Source organism: Biomphalaria glabrata, chromosome 7, assembly GCF_947242115.1.
Source record: "Biomphalaria glabrata chromosome 7, xgBioGlab47.1, whole genome shotgun sequence".
NCBI lineage: Eukaryota > Metazoa > Mollusca > Gastropoda > Planorbidae > Biomphalaria > Biomphalaria glabrata.
The window spans coordinates 31636239-31649232 of record NC_074717.1 but is presented as its reverse complement, the minus strand read 5'-3'; the positions used below and the strand labels follow the sequence as shown (position 1 = coordinate 31649232).

The window sequence follows — 12994 nt, the reverse complement described above, 5'->3', positions numbered from 1 at the left end:
AGGTAGTAAAATAACAATCTTTTTGCTATTCTTTTGTTCAACTGATTCACAATTTTTGGTAAAATGACTAATTATTCATTTGGCTTACAATCTAGCAACTAAAGCTAAATAGGCATCATTAATTATTTTGTTAAAATTATTTTTGTAATTAACCTGCATAAAAATATGATTTATTTCAATTTGTAAGTATCAATATTTTTTATATCACCTTCTTAGTTTAAATTTTACATACCGGTAGTAAAGACAATACTTTCAATGAAAACACAATAGTTTTTAACAACCAACATATTTAATCAAGATTTTAGTTCAAGCTGAATATTGCAAAGAGTTTTCAATTTAGTTTGAAAGAAAATGTAGTTTTATATTACAAATTAGTAACAATTAAATAGAGTTTAAAAGCTTACTGTTATCACATATGTTAATAAAAATTTATATAATCAAGATGTTTTAAAAACATCACAGAGTTCTATTGTAATATTAAAAATAAAATAAAAAGAATAATATAATTCTTGTATGCAAACAGATAATCTGAACAGAGTTGATACTACAGAATCAAAGTATAAAACTAAAAGCTGCATCTTGGAAACAAATTCATGTTAATCATCAGGCAAGTGTGTCTATGGTGAAATTCTATCATTTCCCTTTTTTTTCATTTTTGGCAGGCTCTGTTTTCATGAGTTCCTTCACTTTGTCCACCAGAAAAACTGGCCCTGGAACTTTATAGAACTGCAATGACAAATTTGTTTATTTAATCTACAAGATTTGACATTTTGAAGATAATGAATGTAAACACTGTGTCTTGTAGTTTCAAAACTTCAGAATGATACAAAATTTTCTATGACAAATTAGGACTTAGAACATTGTTAATGGCTATGGAAAGTATTTACTACTGGTACTAGATTGTAGATACTCAGTTATTGGTTTGTAGCTCCAAACAGCTAGTGCAACTTAAACAGTGAAGGCGAATTATAGTCTTAAAGTAAAACTTGAAATAAACTTGAACAGCTTTTTAAAAAAACAAAACTGAATATAATGTTTTTTTTTATAATTATACACATCTTTCAACTTCAATACTGATATAATAGTAAGACAAGATATAACTCATCATCAATTATACACATCTTTCAACTTTATACTGATATAATAGAAAGACGATTTAACTCACTAAAAATACACACACATTTATATAGGGCCTATGTATATATATATTTATGTATATGTATTTCTTGACACAGTGGATGCATTCAGAACTTCCACTTTAAGACACATTACTGGGCCTTAGATAGAAGGATCATGGATTACCAATGCATAGTTGTCCCTCTCTTGACCTTGCTGAATGGAAAGGAATGCCTAACAATTTAAAACATTTTGCACCAACAAGTTTGTAGGAGCTGTTAAAGTGAATATCATAATCATAGGTAAAGATCCTAAGGGAAATGATTTTTTCTCAAGGTTGATTCCTTTAGCCTTCTAAGTGCAAGGCTGCAGAGGAGTGAAATCAGAAAGATCTAGATGAATTGTCTGATTTGGCTTACAAGCTGCATCTGACCAAAAAAAGACCTATCACAATTATACAATTTAAAAATGTATTTTTTAAAAATTAAATATACTCCTTCAGAATGATAATTAAGTCCAAAATTTATGCGTACATATTGCACATAAAGTGTAACCTGCTAATATAATAGGCCTACTTATTTTTTTAGGATCTGGTTTTTAATATTCAGACTGATGAAACCTTAGTATACATATCCAAAATTTGCCTCAAAATAATGTAAGATATATACTGATATAATAGAAAGATGATTTAAGACTCTTCTATCTCAGAAAGCTAAGAAGAAAATTTAACATCGACAAAACAATAATCAAACTTTTCTACACAGCAACTATCAGCAGTCTAATCAACTTTGCCATCACCTGCTGGTATGGTAATATTTCACTGGCACAAAGATATAGACTTAATAGACTAATTAAAAAAGCATTGTATATCACTCAAATACAACTACCATCTCTTGAAGAGCTTTTTCAAGAAAGATGCATTTCCAAAACACTCACGATTCTTAAAGACAACCTGCACCCATTAAACCACTGTTACATAAGATCTGAACGAAGTGGTCGTCTCCTTTCCATTAAAACTAAAACAGACAGATTTAAAAACTCCTTTATCCCACTATCGGTCAGAGTGTTACAAGATCAGCTGTTGTCATCGAGAAGTACATAGAAGTCCAATTCATAAAGCGCTGGTTGTAAATGTGTATGTGTTTCGTGAGTGAATGTTGTTCAAATTTTTCATCCATATTGTTTTTGAAAAGTAGTTACGCTGAGGTTGTCAATTGTAGTCAAACTGAATTTTCATTTGATTGGATCAATAAAATTATCTTATCTTATATATATATATAAATGAATGTTGTATAAAATATACTATGCTGGCTTTTATAAAATAATTTTTATTAAATACCTCTGTGTTCTGGGCTACAAAAAGGCCGACATATGTCCCAACAATGAAAGACAACTGTAGAAGAATATCAATAAATTTAATAGAAAGAATATTAAAGTGCTTCAACCTAAACATCGTATTTAAATGTTTTTTTAATTATATTTCCATTTATTTATTTTTTATTATGAATGGCTAAAATGTAATGAAAGTGAAGGATAAGTTCCTACTGAAATCTTAATTATATTACAATTCTTATTCCATATGCTTGGACAAATTCCTACAAGCGCCCCAAGTTCCCTAGTACCATTATAAATTGAAAAGGATTGCCTGAATCCAGGAAAACCATGAACTTAGAAGAGTTTAAGTTTCTAATTAACATACATGTCTTGATTAAACAATGGTCTCTATTCACCTTTTCTATTCAATCCATCCATCCTAATGGTGCTATTGCCCTTGGAAACCCTTCAAAACATTTTTCCATTCAGATCTCCAAGATCTCTATGTACAAACACCAAGTTTTTTGTAGATCTGTATCAACACTGTCAAACCTATTTATTCATACTCAGCCAATAGGTCTCCTGCCTTGCATTTTGTTAATAATAATATTATACTATTTTCACCCCTTAGAGGGGTGGTGGCTGAGTGATAAAGCCCTTGGCTTCCTCTGGTTCGATTCCCAGTGAAGACTGGTATTTTGAATTTTGGGACTTTTAGGACACCCCTAAGTGTATTGGGTACCTGACATTAGTTGGGGAAAGTAAATTTAAGGCAGTTGGTTGATGTGCTAGCCACATGACACCCTCGTTAACCATCCGCCAAAGAAACAGATGACCTTTACATCATCTGCCCTTTTCTGTGACATTATTTCAAGATGACCTGACCTAATAAATCTTCTCTTTTTTATTTATGTCACAAAAGATGAGTCTTACTGTAGTTGATATAGCTTTTGAATGGTGTTTGCCCCACATCCAGTTTCATTCTTATATGGATTTTCCTTCCAAGTATTAAGCAAGTTTTCTACTGTATTTTGTTTGTGTCCATGTCTCATTTGCATATATCAATACTGTAGTAAAAATGTAATTCTATTTAACGATTATACTGTTTATAATAATTAACTTACCAACCGCGACATTCTTTCAAGTGTATCTTGTCAAACTGAATGTGCAGCCTAGGTGTTAGAGAGAGAATATTTGTTCAATAAGAATTCCACTGCATTAATTAAAATATTTTTATCAAGCAGTTGTATTAGTTAATCAGAGAAGCTTTGCCTGATGTGACTATACTAGTAGAATAGGAGTTTGCTTTAATGGAAACTAGAAAGAAAGAACATAGGTATATGTATTATCTTTCATTCACATTTAGATGTTTTTTATCTTTGCATATTTCTGAGGTTTATATTGCTTGTTTTATAAGTTTTGAAAGTTCATCTGAAATGAAGATTGTGACAATCTTGCCCAAAAACTCCAGCAGGAAGACAGGGTATGGTTGTGGGTAAAGCTTGAACTCAGGACTATCTTGATGACAGTCGAAAGCACTTACCACATAATCAAATGCAAGTTATAGTTTAGTGTTACTGTTACTTGAATTATAAAAATACTTTATGTGCTTCTAAATTTAGTCATTTAGATAATAGTAGATATTCATTTGTGATAAAACTACTAGTCTTTTAGCATTTACATTTAAAATTTATGATAAGCTGAATACACTTGTTCTTTCTATGGTCAAGTAGCATTAAGTTTTAATTTTTCAACTTGTTTTACCTACCAAGTTACAGTTTTCCATCTATTTAAGTTATATATTTATCTTCTGCATGTGTCTTCAATAATGACTAACCCAGCATCACAAATCAATGTGAATGACCATCTCCTTAATGTTGTTGACCACTTTACCTACCTGAGCAGCACAGTGTCTAATGATGCGTCACTGTCAAGAGAAATTGGCAACCATCTTGAAAAGGCCAACATCGCTTTTTGTTGCCTCAAACTGAGAGTATGGCGGAATAGGTCTTTAAACCTAGCTACAAAAATCGATCTTTATAAAGCAGTGGTTCTCAACCAGGGGCGGACTGGGTATCAAAATCGGCCCAGGCATTACCATAGAACCCGACCCACAAATGGCATGTCATATTATATATATATATATATATATATATATATATATGTGTGTATAATATGTGTAGATAAAGTTTGATAATGCATCATAGACTGGAGGTATGCTTGCGTAGGATTACATACTGTATTTTATTTATACATGTATGTCATCTGAAAATTATTAACAGTACAATAGCAGCCTTAATGAGTTGAAATGAATATAATGTTACATCTCTGCTCCTATATTGAAGCATATGGTGGATGGTGGACTGCTGATTCTGGTTAAGTAGATAGAGAAACAGAACTAGAGATAGGTTAGAAGTTTAGAACCGCCTGAGTTGTAGAAGGTATCATTGAACCGCCTGAGTTGTAGAAGGTATCATTGCCAGTGTGGTCAGCAGGTGAGAAACAGTGTAGGTTGTCTGGTCAGGAAAAAGTCTTGTGAGGAAACTGTAGAAAGGGTTGTTCCTGTTAGCGTAGGTATAACATCGTTCCTGAGACACGTAATGTGACCTGTGTTAGTGCAAGATAGAGAACCCTATTGGAGCGTTAAGACAGTGTATGTTAGTGGAAGGCTAAATGAACTCATAGACAACATAAGACATTTATGTTCATTGTGATCGTCTATCTTTGAAAAAAAATATCTTGGTAGATAAACATCTCTCATTTCTTCACCTTTATCCTTCGTTTACCCTAGATTCATTACAATATTATTAAATGTTTTGGAAACTTTTTGGTTTTACTTATAGATTACAGATGTTACTTCGAAATAGAAGATAAATGCGTCCTACGCATTTCATGTGTAGTCAGTCATGCATGTTGATCAGTGACTTAAACTCTGGTTACAATATTATTAAATGTTTTGGAAACTTTTGGTTTTACTTATAGATTACAGATGTTACTTCGAAATAGAAGATAATTGCGTCCTACGCATTTCATGTGTAGTCAGTCATGCATGTTGATCAGTGAAAAGCTCTTGCTTCGTCTTAGTACATTCACAAAAAAACATGATTTTTATATGAATAGATGATGACCCATTATTTACAGGGCCGGATTTAAGTATGTGGAGGCCAGAATTTTTGTAAAGGCCCCTACAGTTTTTCAAAAGTTTTAATGAAATTCCACTTATGAATAAAAATACTTGTCTAAAAACATGCTAAATTTAATCTCAATTTACATTTTTTTAAACATTTAATAAGCAAATTTTAGTTTTAAGAAATGTATAATTTTTAGTTTGTGGAAGGTTAGGCCATGGGCACACGCCGTAGGGTGCAAGATTGTGCACGTGCACCCCACTGGATTCTGAGTAGCCGAATTCTAGCCAATTTTTGCACCTTCAAATTTATTAACTTCTTCTACATAGAAACCCTAATGCTTACATTGAAGTAGTTGTAAAGATAAGATATTATATTAGACTAATAACAATAATAATTAAAATAATTTTTATTATCGACAAGGAAATTTTCTTAAAATGTCAGCATTACACCACACAAAGCTAGCCTAGGTTTATCAGGAACTGATGCGACCATGTACGTGCACCACCCTCCCCTAAATAGTCAAATTTTAGACACATTAAAATCAATGTACGTGCACCACCCTCCCCTAAATAGCCAAATTTTAGACACATTAAAATCAATGAACTGTTTTGAAAGTAGCAACTTAACCAGCATGCGTTCACTTAGTACAGTTGCAAGGATAAGCTATTATTGTAATAGACTAAATAAGCTAAACAGGAGTTGATGACTGACCATGTCTGTGGCATTTACTTCTCAAGAGAAGTTTCTCATTTCCCTTTGCGGGAGTGACCTCTCCATTACTGGGGGACAACTTGGGTGGAAAATTTGCAAGTGCTAGGTAACCCATATGTCAACAATCGTCACTCTTCCATACTGACCAGATCCAAAAGGATGGAGAGCCATCGCAATTGGGTGTCAGTTGGATGGAAAGCTTGCCGGAGAGCAGTGATCTTACCAGTGACAGGTGTTACTCACTGACACTGTTACCACTGTGACTGTCCTCCTCCAAAACCGGATCTTTAATCTTGATTGGAACAAAAACAATATTCCAATAAAGGAAACACTTTAGATCTATTAAAATAGATCTAAATCTAGATCAATAATATATTATAATTTCAGAAAAACAAAAGAGAAAAATCTACAATTTACTCACTAAAAAATCAATTCAAAGGCAAATGGGGCATAAATTTTTGATGTAGAATAAAAAAAAACTTTTCCTACTAAAGAGTTCAAGGCCTACTCTCTACACATAATTTCAGTAACCGGCATAGAGACGTCATTTATTTAATAATATTTAATCTCTTGGTTAGTGGTTCTCAATAGATCTAGCACAATAACCTTATCTTATCTTATATAATACAGACGATACTTCAAAAAAGAAGATGATTACGTCCTACGCGTCATGCATTCAGTCATGCATATTAACCAATGACATTCTGCCTTTAATAATAGATCTAGAATCCAATAATTAGAGCTGCCTGTTTATTTTCCTTGAACTTATTAGTAACTTAAAATTGTGTCGAATTACTTTTAAATAATATAGGCTAATAATAAGGCTTAAATTGTCTTCGAGTCCGACGATTAATTAGGATTAATGAGTGCAGTATTTCACATGGCTACGCAGCCCCAGCTGTCACCTACATTATTGCTTATTTTGCCACATCCAGAATAGACATAGGCCTAACCGTTGTTCGCAGGTGGTAGATTTAGATTCTTGTCTGTCCTCTCAAATGTGTATCCCGCGGTCTTTGTAAGTAATCTCCTGCTGTATCATTCTAAGTCGTCTGCAACCGGGTACTCTCTTCCTTGTCAGTTAAAGCAAGTTAGCGCCTACATAAGTTGGTCTATTAAAGCGTTTCCGTAGGGCACCTCTGTTATGTCAACCACCATTCAGCTCGCCAAAAAAAGACAGCCATTTGACTACGTTCGTCCCCTGGGGCGGACCGGTCGACTGGGTGTCAAAATCGGCCCAGGCATTTCTATGTAATCCGGCCCACAAAGTACATGGCCATATGATGAAGCAATGTACACGTAGGCCTACTCAGGGCCGCCGCGAGGGTAGAAATAAAAAAATTCCGCCCCCTCTTTTTTTTTTTTTTTAGATAAAAAATTCATTAAGACTGAGCTGGACACTGTACTTAAAGCGCTCTTTGATTTAAATTCATTTTTGTAGACCATTCCTTTTTCTTTCAAATTCGCATCAAGCCCTCTAAGATGTTTTGTTTTCAATTTTAACTTTGCATTTTTTAAAAATGTAATGAAAAATAAAAGAAACTTAATTATAGTACTAATTAATTATACACAATATTTAGTTTTTTTGTTTTTTTTTTTTTCATTTATATTTTTTAACACTATATATAGAATCCAAATTTAGGTAATGACATTTCACCAAAAAAAAAATTGGCTTTTTTTGGCCCAAAAGTAAATTTTAAGCGTTGTAAAAGTTTCTTCATGGATATAGAATGGAAGGTTTTCGGCAAGGAGTTTAATTCCGGGCGGGCGCTAATCGTATACTGGCCTGTTTCTCTTGGTAAGACGAAAAGGCTAATAGTGATGTTTTTCATTTCAAACGCACTGCTCATCCTAATAACAACAAAAAAAAGTCGAGGGCCATATTAAATCTAATAATAAAGAGGCAGCTCTGGCCTTCACCTTCAGTGAAGTCCAGTAGGGCGTCAGCGCCATAGGCGCCATTATTTCGTTGGTGGTTAGAAAGGTTCCCCCTGTCCTGTCTGAGGGCTCCCAACGGTAGACGGCCAATATCGATTGACTGGGCCAGATCGGGCCGTGCCGTGTACACAGCGCACCGTCCTCGTTCCTGGTTCACACTCGCTATAAGTGGCCGAGAACAATGCTAACTGCGGGAAGCTTGTCTCATATTCCTATACTGTAACCGCCACTGTTCCGTGCAGGGACCGCGACTTCAGCTTACGGGATGCTGATGATGGCCCCCTTTGTGGAACGGTGTGGCGGTTTTTTGGACTGGTGTGCGGGCTACTTGTTCCATCCCTATCTCGAGTGAGATAAAAAAAAAAAAAAAAAAAAGCTCACCCAAGGAATCCCGCAAGGGCCTGGTTCGCTACTCGTACTTAACAGCTCTGGCCAGTTTTCTTCAAAACGTTTTCACCCATATTGTTGCATACGCACCTCGCAAAAAGCGATCTACATTTAACAAGGTCTTATTAGAAGATAAAACGACATCTCCTACTGAATATATTTTAATTTTTAAACATGTAATGTTACTAATATTTAGATAAGTTACACTGAAAATGAAAATTTTTTTCGACGCCCCTCTCCTTGTTGTTAGTTAGTCATTGGTTTGTCGTTACAAACAACTAGTAGGCCTACACTTGTGCCAATAAAGGCGTTTTATATTTTTACAAAATAAATTTTAAATAACTTGAAGAAACTCCTTTTGTGAACATAAACTCAATATAGCCTAACTGTTATTACAATATTCACATATTTAACTTGAGATAGAGATGTAAAATTAATAAAATATAATGATATTTAAACGAAATCTAGCTCACCACAAAACAACATCTTAACTCTTTCATGTCTCAAGATTGTCTGCTGTTTCACATTTGCATTACGCTAATTTCATCATTCATTGGATGGCTGCCTGGCCGTGCGGTTTGCGCGCTGGACTGTCGTTCGGATTTATCGACGGTCGAGGGTTCAAACCCTGCCGCTCCCATCCTCCGTCGCCCTGCGTGAGGTTTGGACTAGGAAGTAAACTATCCTCAACTCTGAAGGAACATCCGAAACATGTAAAACGTTTTACAAAACAAACAAACGTTCTCAATGCACAACTACCAATCAATCGCTTAACCTCTTCTTACTGCCGCCTTGGAAACAAACACACACTCTTATAACACCCCTTTTTGCCAGGAAGTTGCGCCCCTCCCCGGCCAATTAGAGGTACTCGCCACCCCCACCACACCCCCGGGGGAGGACCCAAAGTTTAAGAAACGCTGCATTGAAAATACTGATGATCAATAATGCAAAACAGAATAATAGTAATATTAATCCAATACGGAATACTTTCACTATTTTTAAAAATAAAACACTAAACAGAAATGTAAATACCGCTATATATAATTAACTATTTAGTAGTTATAATATTACATATTTATAAAACAGATTCCGTTTTTAACTAATTCTACTAGGAGAAGAAGATAATTAAAATTTATTTTAAACTGGAACACTAAAGAACTTATTGTACACTCTACACTCAATAATCAGCCATTTATAGTCTACTCTCAACTAACAGCCATTTCAAATAAAAGTGACAATGTTTTAAAATTGACTTTCTAATTTCTAGATCTACTTACAGGGCGGTCTAGTCGACACGAAACAAATATTGCAAACAACCCGCGAAAATTCACGGACAGGAAGGGTCGGCGCGTATGGAAATACCCATGGGAATTCCTCGCGCGCCTCTTTTTTTTTCTTTTTAAAATTTCTAAAATAACTTTTTGTACGAATATTGTCTCTCCCCCCCCCCCCCCCAAAAAAAAAAAGTTTCAAAGGATAATGGAATTATAAGAATTTAAATAAAATATTTTAAGTATTTGAAATGAAATGTTCTAATAACTGCCTCTTTTCGTGATGCTTCTTAGTCTATTTTTTTACACATCTTTAATGTGCAGTGACTTTGTTAGTTTGTACTAGACAGCATAATAACAAGATCTTTAAAATTCTGTATCTAAGACTAAGACTAAGACTGCTTTATTGATCCTTACGGAAATTTGTTGTGATTACAAGGACTCGTTTCTCATATAAAGACAACACAACAGAAACATACACATAAATACTACAGACAACATGAAGAGTTCATTCAGCGACTACACACAGGTATCTTGGTGCATTTCATGTTCCCTGATCAATGAGTGGCGGTGATAGAGTCTGACCGAGTGAGGTACGAACGAGTTTTTGTACCGCTCCGTTCTTGTTTTGATTGACAGCAGTCGCCCACTTATCTTCTTATCTTATATAATACAGACGTTACTTCAAAAAAAGAGGATTACGTCCTACGCGTCAAGCATTTAGTCATGCATATTAACCAGCGACTTAAATTCAGCCAAGTCACTGGTTTTCCTGGCTGGTTCAGGCAACCCATTCCATGCTCTAATAGCACTAGGGAAGAAGGAGTGTTTGTACAAATTTGTCCTAGCATATGGGATGAAGAATGTGCCTTTATCTTTGTGTCTTTCAGAGTATTTTATTAAATTGTGTTTTTGTATTTGAAGATTATGGTTCAGTGTTTTATGTATGATTGCTACTTTACTTTTGAGCCTTCTGTCCTGAAGGTTTTCTAAATTTAGTGATTTTACTAAAGGTGTTACTCTAGTCAAATGTGAATATTCGTTTGTTATGAATCTCACTGCTCTATTTTGTGTCTGTTCCAGTTTTTTTAATGTTTTCTTGAGTTGAGGGGTCCCAAACGGAGAATGCATATTCTATTATTGGCCTAACCAAGGTTAATAAACATTTTAGTTTTATGTTCTTATTTGATTTATAGAAATTTCTTTTAATAAATCCTAATGCTTTGTTTGATTTTTTTGTAGTTTCATCAATATGTGGATTCCATGACAGTTTTTCATTTATTATAACACCTAGGTATTTTGCGTTTTTAGTCTGTGTTACTGGTTTGCCATGAATAAGATAAGTGGAATTAATTTGTTTTAGTTTTTTTGTTACTCTTAACAACTGACATTTTTCTGGGTGGAAAGACATGCTCCAATTTGATTCCCATTTCTGTAATTCATCTAATTCTCTTTGTAAAATATCTGTGTCCTGTGTTTTTTTTTTCATTGTTCTATATATTATGCAATCGTCTGCAAATAATCTGACTTTTGTTCCTGAAGTAATGCAATTTGGTAAATCATTTATGTAAATTAAAAATAGTAGTGGACCCATGACTGTTCCTTGAGGTACACCTGAGTTTACTGTTATCGGTGTTGATTTAGAGCCATTTATTATTACAGTTTGTTCTCTCCCTATCAGAAAATCTTTAATCCACTGATGCAGTGAACCATTAATGCCGAAATATTTTAATTTTTAAGCAAACTATGGTGGTGGACTTTGTCAAAAGCCTTAGAAAAATCTAGTAAGATAGCATCTATTTGTTCACTATTATCTAAACCTTTTGAAAAATCATCAATTAGTCCTATCAGTTGTGTTTCACATGATCTATATTTCCTAAAGCCATGTTGGTATGGTGTGAGGACATTATGTTTGTCTAAGTGGTTTATGATGTTGCTACATATTGTGTTCTAGGATTTTACATGTGATGCTGGTAAGTGATACTGGTCTGTAGTTTCCTGGGTCAGATTTTTCTCCTTTTTTAAATAGGGGGGTGACATTAGCTTCTTTCCAGTCCTTTGGTACTGTGCCCTGGTTAAGTGAAGCCTGAAAGAGTATTTTGAACACTGGGGCTAGCTCATTGCTTAGTTCTTTGAGTAATCTAGCTGGAATACCATCAGGTCCAGAAGCTTTATTTGGTTTGGTGTTGGCTAATAGTTTTTGAATTCCATTTTCTTGTACTACTATATCTTCTATGTTGTTTACTTGGTTCAAATTCAGTAATATGTCTTTGTCTCCTGGGGCTGAGAATGCTGATGCAAAGTATTTGTTTAGGATTTTTGCTTTAGTTTCATTATCATTATGTATTATGTTATGTTCATCTTTTAATGGCGCTATGCCTGTTGTTTCCATTTTCTTAGACTTAATGTATGACCATAGGTTTTCGCGACGACCTGGCGTAGTTCTGATGGAGGGGGTGGCCGTTGTCTTCCAAGATTTTTTCGATTTTTCTTAGGCACGTTTGTTCAAAAAGTTCCTTTAAATGTGGTAATGTTGTGAGTGTAATTTTTGATGCTTTTTTAATGATGTTTTCTAGATGTTGCAACAGTTTAGATGAGGCGTTGCCTTGCCAACAACTTATTCCATATGTTAGCAGATTTTGTACAGTTGCCCTGTAAAATGTCTCAAGGATCTTCTTGTTTAATTTAAAACTGTTGAGTTTGTATAGAAAAAAGAGTCGCTGGGCTGTTTTCTTTGTCTGAGTTCCAAGGTGGTCTTCCCATGAAAGCATCATCTGCATGTTCTCCTCGGATTCGGTTTTACTCCTAACCATGTTCTTGTGCATATGGAATTAAATGTACAAATCCAACTCTTCATCCTCAATTCTTTTGCCCGCCCACCTCACAATTTAAGGTTATCTGCCGCTTTCTTGATAACTTTTAGATCCTGTTCGAGTGTCTACATCAGTGATGCCCAAAGTGGTCTATATAGACTCCCAGGGGTCTATGACGACTTCCAAGGGGTCTACGAGATAAAGAAAATAAATTGGGGGTCAATGAGATGTAAATGGGGGTCTACAATAATACCTACAATAATTTAAGCAGGCCAAGACTTATAACTGCATTTTCCATTACAAGGAATGATCT

General features: G+C 34.5%; 1 long non-coding RNA gene across 1 annotated transcript; it reads right to left on the bottom strand.

Moving 5' to 3' along the window:
- Positions 1–270: 270 nt before the first annotated feature.
- On the bottom strand, positions 271–6848 carry LOC106079485 (uncharacterized). The gene is made up of 4 exons (XR_001220017.2): positions 6694–6848; positions 3555–3602; positions 2456–2509; positions 271–726 (listed from the first exon to the last, which is right to left on the bottom strand). It is a non-coding gene; the product is annotated as an uncharacterized LOC106079485 (long non-coding RNA).
- Between the last annotated feature and the right edge of the window lie 6146 nt (positions 6849–12994).